The sequence below is a fragment of the Alligator sinensis genome, unplaced genomic scaffold, assembly GCF_000455745.1.
Source record: "Alligator sinensis unplaced genomic scaffold, ASM45574v1 scaffold566_1, whole genome shotgun sequence".
Lineage (NCBI taxonomy): Eukaryota > Metazoa > Chordata > Crocodylia > Alligatoridae > Alligator > Alligator sinensis.
Window position 1 is genome coordinate 1,982,571 of NW_005842017.1, and position 9,643 is coordinate 1,992,213.

Here is a 9,643-nt window from a genome sequence, read left to right on the forward strand (position 1 = left end):
GGTCTTCTCCTTTAGTACGCAGTAACTTCTGTTTATGAAGTGGTTATTTGGTGTCCTCAGACTGTCAGTTTCAATCCTTCTGATGGCCTCATGAGACAGGTGTGCACATCATGAACCCTAACCACTCCAAGTTAGGGTCAGCCACTGTGCACCTGGGACAAAGGCACAGGAGGAGGGAACACTCCACTCAGTCCTCAGACCACTGAACATGGGCCACAGATGGCATTAGAAATAGTCCAATAAAGCCTGTAAAAATTCCATACTTCCAATCCACACATGCCCTGTGGCACATCAGCAAATGCTCCAAAAACAAGATGTATTCTCCTGGCTGCTTTCAGCCACAAGGGTGAATAACAGTTTGGCACTTCTACAGGGCTTTTTGAGCAGTGTGGGGTATGCTGAGGGGCAGAGGGGCACTGCTAACCTGGCAGCCAGCTCTCTGCTATCAGGCTACAGCTTGTGCCAAGCCATTCAGCTCAAGTTACTGAGGAGAGCCCATATCCCATCACTAGAACTCCTCTCCTCTTAACTTTCCTCCTCCTTTCCCTATCCTTTGTAGTGAAATTACTTTATTCCTTTCTGTTTAGTACTCCTGCTCCCTACAAGTCCATTTATAGCATATGACAAAGTAGGCTGCCACCTACAGCCTTTTTTAATGAGTTTTAGTCTCTAAAAGTGCCACCCTGTCCTGCCTTCTGCCTGGCTTCAGACTACCATGGCTAACTACCTCTCTTATTCCTTGCAGAGAATATCCAGACCAAACTAACACCCTGCTGACCCATACACACACACCAGAGCCCCCAGCTATTTTACAAACACACATACTCTGGAGCTCCCTGCCCTTTTATATAAAGGCAAAAACAAGGTCCCAACCCTCTTGATCATGTATGCATAGATGTGTGCACAGGCACATGACCACTGTCCAACTCCCCCTGGTTCTCCAGCTTTTTCACAAAATCCCCTAAAACCCCATTCCATTTTACACACACACATACTAGAACCTCCTGCCCTTTGATGCACACATGCCAGAACTGCCAGATCTTTTATACATCTCCCAGATTCCCCATTTTTTTCATATATGCAAACCTAAGAGCTCCAGTGTGCACATACATACATGCTTTGCAGAACCCGCTGCCCTTTTACACATACCACCCCAGTGGCTTCTAACTTCTGTGTCTTGTGGATGCAAAGTCTAAAAACCTGTAATGTTTCAAAAGGTTGCTATAATCCAACATTTTAAGCTTTGCAAAACATTTACTTTGCTGAAGAGACTGGAAATTCTCAAGTTAAGCCTCTTAAGGACTAAAATAAATGTGCACAGAAAGGAAAAAATTGAGGAGATGCAAGAACCAATAAAGTTGGGGGGGGGGCGGTCAACTTCTTTCTTTAAACTTTCCCACTGTGACAGGAATGAAGGATAATGCCTACCTCTGACACAAAGCTCCCTGCTGCTGCCTCCCTGCTATCAGGCCTACAAAAGCTGAGCTGCAGCTTTGAAGAGCCTTTCCCAAAGTCAGCATTAAGCTGCAGCAGCTGTGATGTGAGAGAGGCGCAGTACCTTAGCCATGTTAATGTATTACAAATCTAAATATACCCCTGGCGGAGCATGAGCACACAGCAACAGGGCACAAAGCCACATCCTAGGAAAAGTGCACTTGAATTTGTTTTGAAGTGAAATGAAAATAGCTCCACTTACCTTCCTTTGAAGACATGACATTCTGCCTTCCTGGTATGCCTCACCAACACTCCCTGCTACAAGACTCTGGGACTATACCATATCTCCCAGCTGCAATCAGCATTACCTTGGCTTCAAGGCTACCTTCTACACTTGCCTAACAGAGTGCGTGTAGAGACATGTTATCCCACACACAGCAGAAGAATATAGTTAAATTAGAAAGTCAAGTATTCAAAAACTGAGAGATGCCAGAATTCAACTTGCATGTGCCATCTTACTTTGGACCCCTTGTATGTACATAACCTGATACTGACTGTCTTTAATTGCATGATCATAGTCCTAGTTGCAACAGAAGCCTACTTAATTCAGTATTCTGCATGTTCTGGAGGTGCTCCCGGAATAGACAGCTCTTCTGTGTCCTTTTTTCTCCTCCTCGTGTCATCTGTGCTCCCAGGCCTAATTTCCTGACCACTCTCCCAGGTCTGAAGAGAGAATTGTTAATTTCCTCATAAGCTCTTCTCTGTTACTTATCAAGTTATCATCTGATGCTTTGCCAATGTGAACTTATGTTCATAACATGCCTGTGAGGTGATGGGAGTTATCCCCCACTTTTTTTTTACAGAGTGTAACTTTTCAGTGCATTATATGGTAGGGCTAGATTTAGGAGAGAATTAACTGCTGAGGATCCCTTCCCTTGCTATGTATCAGATGACAAGCTGGAAGCAGAGACATATGAAAATAAGCACATACTGGCTGCAAGAAAATGAGGAACAGTACTAACCTCCCAAAGGAGTGGCCCAGTGTTTACATCAATTCAAGCATGGGCTTGCTAGAGAAAGTCACAGTCTTCAGGAAACATCTGTCATTCCTCCCAGGTCCCTTCTGTAACACCATGAGGGAAATAAAAAAGTAATGTATCTTTAAAAATCTGTTTCTAATCCAAGACCACAAGCACTGCAATGGTTTAATTCTGATGATAATAAAGTGCCTGCCTATTGTCTCTACAAGGCAGAGTTAAGGTAATCTGACTGCCATTGCTCCACGTTTCCATATTTGTTTGAATTTCTTTTAAGGTGAGATTTAAGATCAAAGAATCATAGGGTTGCAAGGGACCTCAAAAATGATCTAATCCCCACTTTAACTCTCTGTGGGTGCATCTACATGAGACACTTTATTGTGCAGTTGAGCAAATTACTGTACAGTAAGCATCACCACCTATATGTGCAGACGCTTATTGTGCAGTAATTTGCTCTGCTCAGCAGTTAATGCAAATAGTGCCAAGTAATTACTGTGCAGTATGGCACATGTAAACAGCCAACCGGAAGCAAATTTTCTTCTGGTCAACTGGGAAGCAGGGGGCAGGAGATTGCTCCTTGCTGCTGGGGCAGTCTCCACCCGGGTTCCAGTGGCGGAGCCCACCCAGGCAGCAGGCACCTCCCAGGGGCAGGGAGCAATCTCTTAGCCCCTACCAGGAGACAGCTTTCTCTTGGCCCTGTGTTCCCTGCCAGCCCAAGCTAGCACCTGGGCTCTCCGGATGGCTTCTATTTGGAGCAAACCTGCTCTCAAATGCAAGCACATGTAGATGCCTGCCCAGGGTGGATTTACTCCAGAATAAATTACTCTGGAGTAAACCATCCTGCAGCAATTGCACATATGCCGGTGTGTATGTCATTTGATCTGGGGAAAATTCCAGTGCTTCTGTAACATATGTAATGCTTACACATTAGGTATCCACTACATTGATACATACCTTCAACTAGGGTCCCTCTCCACTTAGTTCTCAACAGCAGTACAGACAGCTTTCATTTACAATAGCGTAGAACAGGAAAAGGCAACCCCGGCACCCATGCTGAGCATGGCACACAAGGCCATGTTCCTCGGCATGCGTTGGGGCTGGGGAGGCAGCAGCTGTTTGCAGCCTCCTGGCTGCAGCCGGCCCCAGCTCTGGGTAGCTCAGAGGTGGGCAAAATCCGGCCCACAAGGCCATTCTATCTGGCCTATGGGGCCCTGAAAAAATTTAGAAAATGAATATTTATCTGTCTTTGGTTCCTGTCAAAAATGACAGGAACAGATACAGTAGGACCTAGGGAAAGCCCTGGCCGGCTCCAAAAGCAAAGCCACGGAGCCCGGGCCGCTCCCATGGAAGCCCTGCTGCAAGCAGCCTGGGCTCTGCGGTTATCAGCAGCTACCCAAAACCTGGACCAGGTGCAAGCATTTGCTGCCTCCCAGACCTGGTCCTGGGCTCCGGGGAGGCAGCACATACCGGCAATTCTCCCTACTGTGCTGCCCTCGCCGCTTCGTCAGAGCATCGTTGGAACCCGGCGGGGCAGAGCACAGCGAACTCCCAGCTGCCCTGCCACACGTCCCCTGCAGGTAGGGGCAGCAGTGAGGGGCACAACCCTGCGTGCTAATCACGCTGCTCCCGTGCACACAGGGAACGTGTGGCAGGGCAGCGGGGAGTTTGGAGCCGGCAGCTTTCTGCGCCCCCCGCTGTGCTCTGCCCCGCCGGGTTCCAACGAAGCGGCGAGGGCAGCACAGCGGGGAGCATTTCTGGTATGTGCTGCCTGCCCGGCGCCGGGGCGGAGAGGCAGCAGATGATTGCAGCTGGCCCAGGTTCAGGGGGCAGCAGGACTGGGGGGCAAGGGGCACAAGCAGGGTATCCTGCCATGCACCCCCTGCCCTCATTTTGTTTTTCTGGTATGCCAGCACTCCGGCACCTTCCAGGGTAGGCACTGTGGGGTTTTTCGGCACTCTGGCCTACCCCTGGCATAGAATGTAGTCTGAAGGCTTGTTGGCTATGCCCTAGCGAAGCAGACAGAACTGCCCATTCCATAGTTTTCTCTGCATACAGTTAGTAACCAGCAGGGGAGACTTGTATCAGTCTCTCCACATGTTGGTCACAATCAGGAATTACCACACTTTGATCATCTTTGATATGTGGACTCCTCTGCTTTGGGTGAACACATTTCCTGTGCATTTCCCAGTATTCTGCTGTGCTGGCACTGGTTGGATGAAAAGAGCAGGTTGGTCCCCCTTGAATCATTCAGCAGCTTCTGCTTGATCCTCCTCTGAGCCCCTCCTACTGCCAGATGCCATTTCTTGTGAAGGCAGTTGAGTGGAGTTCTGTGTGATTAAACTTTTCTCCCTTTATTTTAGATCAGGCTTATTCTTCTGCAACAAAGTATAGGGCCCTGAATGCCTGCTTGTGACATCAGATATGCTTCTGAAGTTAAAGGAAAGAAGATGGAGCAGATGTAAACTCCTCTGAATGAAAGCTCTTGTTTCCATCCACTCCTTGCTGCTGCAGAGAACAAAGGAAGAGAAGTGCATGGAGCACATGATGTCACCACAGAGTCGCATCCAAACAATCTGTTTTCCTGAAGGTGTGGGCTGTTTAATGTTTAGTAACAGAATAATGACACAGAAAGAGAAGGTCCCAGTGCTGTTAAAGTGGAAGGGAGACTCTTCCCTCCTGCCATGAACCTCATCTGGTCACTGCTGGGCTGAGCCTCCCTCTGTCTTGTTCACCACCAGCTCCCATATTTTATTCATTTACATTTTTAATATTTCATCTTTTCATGGTCCTCACAGTACAAATCCAGAGCCAAGTGGAAGTGCAGCATGTGAGGCTCTCAGCCAGAGCAGCCTTTGTGGGGGAGACGGTGGTTATGAAGCATTGCTTGTACTGCTGGTTATCAGCACAATCAAACAAGCAGATTCCTTGTTAGCTCAGTGGCAGACAAGGTTCTTTGGGTGAATCTGATATCTTTTATTAGACCAACTTAAATAGTTGGAAAATAAATTTTAAGCAAGCTTTTGGGTTCAAAAACCCTTCATCAGGCTGAGAAAGTTTCAGCAGTTGGCGTGTGCTCTTTCTGGATGGAATGAAAAGTAAAGAAGCCAGAAGCTGGGCTGATATGCATACAAGATAGGCAATCAGTGAAGATGTAGACTGCGGAGTCAATGGGTCAGAGACACCCAGCCTGTCTCTTACCCACTGACTCTTCAGTCTACATCTTCACTGACTGCCTATCTTGTATGCATATCAGCCCAGCTTCTGGCTTCTTTACTTTTCATTCCATCCAGGACAAACACATGCCAACTGCTGAAACTTCCTCAGCCTGACGAAGGGTTTTTGAGCCCAAAAGCTTGCTTAAAATTTTTTTTCCAACTATTTAAGTTGGTCTAATAAAAGATATCAGATTCACCCAAAGAACTTTGTCTGCCTATGTCTTTAGACCCACACAGCTACAACCTACACCCTTGTTAGCTCAGTGTCAGTTAAGCTGCTGCCAGATCTTGGATCTCACGCTAGTTGCGGTTCTTCGTTGCTACCAGCACTTTCTTTTCCTGTCAGAGTTGTCTTCTAACCCTGGTCATATAACTTTAAAATCACCCCTTTAGTGTAGTTAATAAGTTAACATTCATGCATATATTGTTCCAGAAGTGCTAAAGCATCTCTGTTCTTATGTTTCCTCCATGGTTTCAGCACTTGCTGGCAAATGGGTCTATCTCCGCCTTGTAGTACACACATGCTCCCAAGGGCCCTCTTCTGGGAGGTGGGAGATATGAGGTTAAAACCCTGCAGGCTGACAAAGACCAAACCTCCCACTTTCTGGGAGTGTACTTTAATCACTAGGCCATCATACTTCATATTAGCCCTATCCTGACAGTTGGCTTTGGGTTCCAGATCCTGAGTGGATAGAAGCAGGTAAGCTATGGAAAAGGGCAGAAGTTCAGATACTCATGCCCCTGTGCTCAATGTTTCCTATTCACTAAATCTAGAAAGCTGTCTGCTCAGCATCTGAGCTTTCTGGATCTCCTTCCAGAGGCACCCAATTCTTCCCAGCACCTCTGTAGGATGTCTGGGAATCTAACTACTTCCTGGGGTCGGTCACTTCCAGGTTAGGTGCCTCATTTTTGGCCAGGCTGGAATCTAAGTTAGAGAAACCTAGATTTTGTCCTATACTTCTGGTGAAAACACCATGAAACCCTTTTGACACCCTACAGGATTAGAGGAATTCACTAAATATACGAGAGATACTAAAGAACTGGTAACTGACAATTATTAGTAAACATAATAGGAAATCTTAGTAAGCTTTAAGGTAAATGCTATTGAAATCTTTAATTGCTGGCTACTTACCTTTTACAAGTGGCTTGAGAGGGCACCTTCTCTGGGGGTCATTTTCTTATGGAGAGAAATTCCTTTCTCTTTCTACTACCCATCGTGTTTTCCAGCCTCCTTTCTCTCCACTGAGGAGGCAAATTAAGCATGCTAGAACCATTAACAACCAGAAGAGCAGACACCATTGTTTCCTGTATCTGTTTCTATATGATTATGTCAATAATTTGCACATTCTGTACCTGTGACAAAATGGTGTATAGGTCTTGAAAGGATAATGGTGCTGGACAAAAAAAGCCATTTCAACACAGTGGAAGTGGCATTTTCAAGTACAGTCCATGGCTCCACTAGCCATTGGGATAACCATTTGTGCTCAGGTAGGTTGTTTTCTACAGTGGAAACACTGATGCTGCCTCTGCACAGTGATTCAGGCAAGCTAACTAGCCTCATTGTGTCATAAGGCTAATTAGCCTGCCCATACAAAGCAGGCTATGTTGTTTCTGATATAGGAGGGAGTTCATCTAAACCAGTGCAGCATGCTCAAGAGCACCATTGTTGGGCATGCTAAGTATACCAAAAAGACATAGTTGAAGCTTAACAGAATCCCACCTGACTGGCTTGTGATATTGTAGAGGGATAAGTCTGAGGGGTAGAAGAGGATTTCTCCACACAGTCAGACGGCCATGTGAGGTGGCAGTAACCACAGCATTTCTCACCATCCCCTGTAGGGTCTGGTGTGATCGCTGCTTCCCTAATGTCTTTGTACAAGGCTACTCCTCAGCTATTCTCAATGCAACAGGAGGGCGCTGGGTAAAAATATACATAGAAATATGTGGTTCATTATGCTTATTGGCCTCCCCTACAGGAGGGAGATGAGGTCACAGTAGCATATGATGCACACATCTTCTGGAAATCCATTAATGAATAAAATGAAAGACTGAAGGACAAATCCTGCTAGTACTGAGACCAACAGCAAAACTCCAATTGATTTAAATGGGGGCAGGTGTGTACCCTGCAGTAAACTATCAAAGGACAACCAAGGGTAGCAAGATTCAGGGTTCAGCCAGCTTCAGTTTTAAAGGATACGCTTGGCTGTTTCCCCTCTAAAGAAGGTCTGTTCCCTGACGATTGGCTTATTTTCTGGTTGGAAATGGTGACCTGTGGGTTTTCCTTCAGAGTACCCCCCACACTGAAGAAAATGTTAACATGCCCACTGCAGTTAGTGGGTCAGGGGGGTTACTTGAGGATGGGCTGCAAGCAAAGGATCCAGGTGGAAATTTGTGGTTTGAGAGGGTTGCCCCTGACTTTTGTTCCTTATCCAGTGACAGCAAAGTTAGATGTCATTTGGGTTAGCTTCTTCTGGGCCTGAATGCTGCAGATAGACCTTTTTCACTGTCTTATTTCTCTTTAGTCCCGTTCCCTGTAGAGTCCTTCTATTTTAGAAATCAACCAGGCTATTGCCAAGGCAAATAGAGAATGTTCAAATAAAAAGCATAAAAATAAGCACTTGACAATGTCCCTTCAAGGCCTTGCTTGTATATTTTAAAGGATAAGTATAAAACATGAATTCCCAAATGAAAGCAGTTCATGTTTCATTTCATCTGGGCTACTCTCCAAGCAGACACACACACAAGTGAAAAAGTCAATTCCTCAATCCAGTCCTGTTTTCCAAGTTAATATTCTCAAACTTCCCAGTTTATAAAACCACAGCAAACATCACATAAAGAACCAAGATCAGGATTTCAGGTCAGATGGAGCCATGGACAAATGACAAAATCATTCGCTGTTTTTGGAAGTGTTTGATTCTGAAATATTTACATCATTAACTGGAAACAGAATTTCACTCATAAACATCTGTTATTTGTGTCAGTTTGGTCTAAAAGCCTTTAAAACAAGGTGCTCTGTGTGGCCATATGAGAGAATAACTGGGTATAACCTAAGAAAATCTGTACAAAAAAATTGGAGACGAATATTTTATTTGCCAAGAAACGCAGTTTCAAATTGTTCTGGCCAAAAAAAAGGTGGGGGAGTTTTGAAATAGTCAAAACATTTTGTATGAATTAAATATTTTTACTTTTCCTTTCAAAATATTTCCGTTTAAAAATTTGCTTGGTTTAATTTAAAAAAACACTCCAAAGACCCTAAAACTAAACAAAATTATGTTGTGTTTTCATTTGGTGAGAAAAAAAGTTAAATTTCTATTTTGAGTTATTCCAAAAAGAATTCCCTCCCCCTTTTTCTGGCATTGGAACAAAAATATCAGTTATGTAAATAGCCCTAATCCTGAAGCCATAAACCTGCATAGCACACCATGAAGTTCTGTTGAAAAATTAAACTTCTCTTACAAGCCTTTTCTGATTTTTTTTCAGATCTCTACAGGATGAGTGAAATGGTTCAGGTTCCAGATTCCCCTCTCCCCCAGGCCCTTCACCAAATGGCACACTCCAGCAGAAAGCTATTCATATTTTAAATGAATGTGCAGTCTGAGAGAAAAGATATACTGCACATAGCTTCCTGTCCATTAGTGGGATACAGATGTGGCCTCCATGCATTGTTCTGTGTCTATTTTTGTTAGTGGGTAATGAGCTCTCTGTCCCTGACAGTACTTGCACATACATTTTGACTCCAGATACATTTCACCTCTATGCTGAAAGTGCTGCCTGACCCTGAAGAGGGGCTGGGCTGCAATGGCTGGCTGGCAGAACCTGCACCTGCGGTTGGCTGGCCTAGCAAATAAACCCTGCATAGTTTCCTTTTGTCATGAGCTGCTGGTGTTCAGGCCCAAAGTCTGAATTAGGAAGAATAGGAAGGCAAGCATTTGGCGTCAAGAGGTTTTTTTACACTGA

The 9,643-nt window shown here is 45.1% G+C and overlaps 1 protein-coding gene and 1 long non-coding RNA gene across 10 annotated transcripts in view; one reads left to right on the plus strand and one right to left on the minus strand.

Moving 5' to 3' along the window:
- The window catches only part of PCBP3 (poly(rC) binding protein 3), a 247,485-nt gene extending 240,598 nt beyond the window's left edge, over positions 1-6,887 (minus strand). For 2 of the 9 annotated variants that reach the window (XM_025202248.1, XM_006022070.3), the window contains exons 1-2: positions 3,426-3,504; positions 2,457-2,557 (exon numbers count right to left, since the gene is read on the minus strand). The gene's annotated coding sequence lies outside the window, so the exon portion shown is untranslated. Of the gene's footprint in view, positions 1-1,428; positions 1,487-1,696; positions 1,762-2,456; positions 2,558-2,994; positions 3,066-3,144; positions 3,201-3,425; positions 3,505-6,818 lie in introns of those variants that run through there. The other 7 variants (XM_025202249.1, XM_025202250.1, XM_025202252.1 and 4 more) reach the window with 7 other exon arrangements.
- LOC102377020 lies at positions 4,646-9,339 on the plus strand. The gene is made up of 3 exons (XR_323644.2): positions 4,646-4,698; positions 4,832-5,058; positions 9,167-9,339. It is a non-coding gene; the product is annotated as an uncharacterized LOC102377020 (long non-coding RNA).
- The last annotated feature ends 304 nt before the right edge of the window (positions 9,340-9,643 follow it).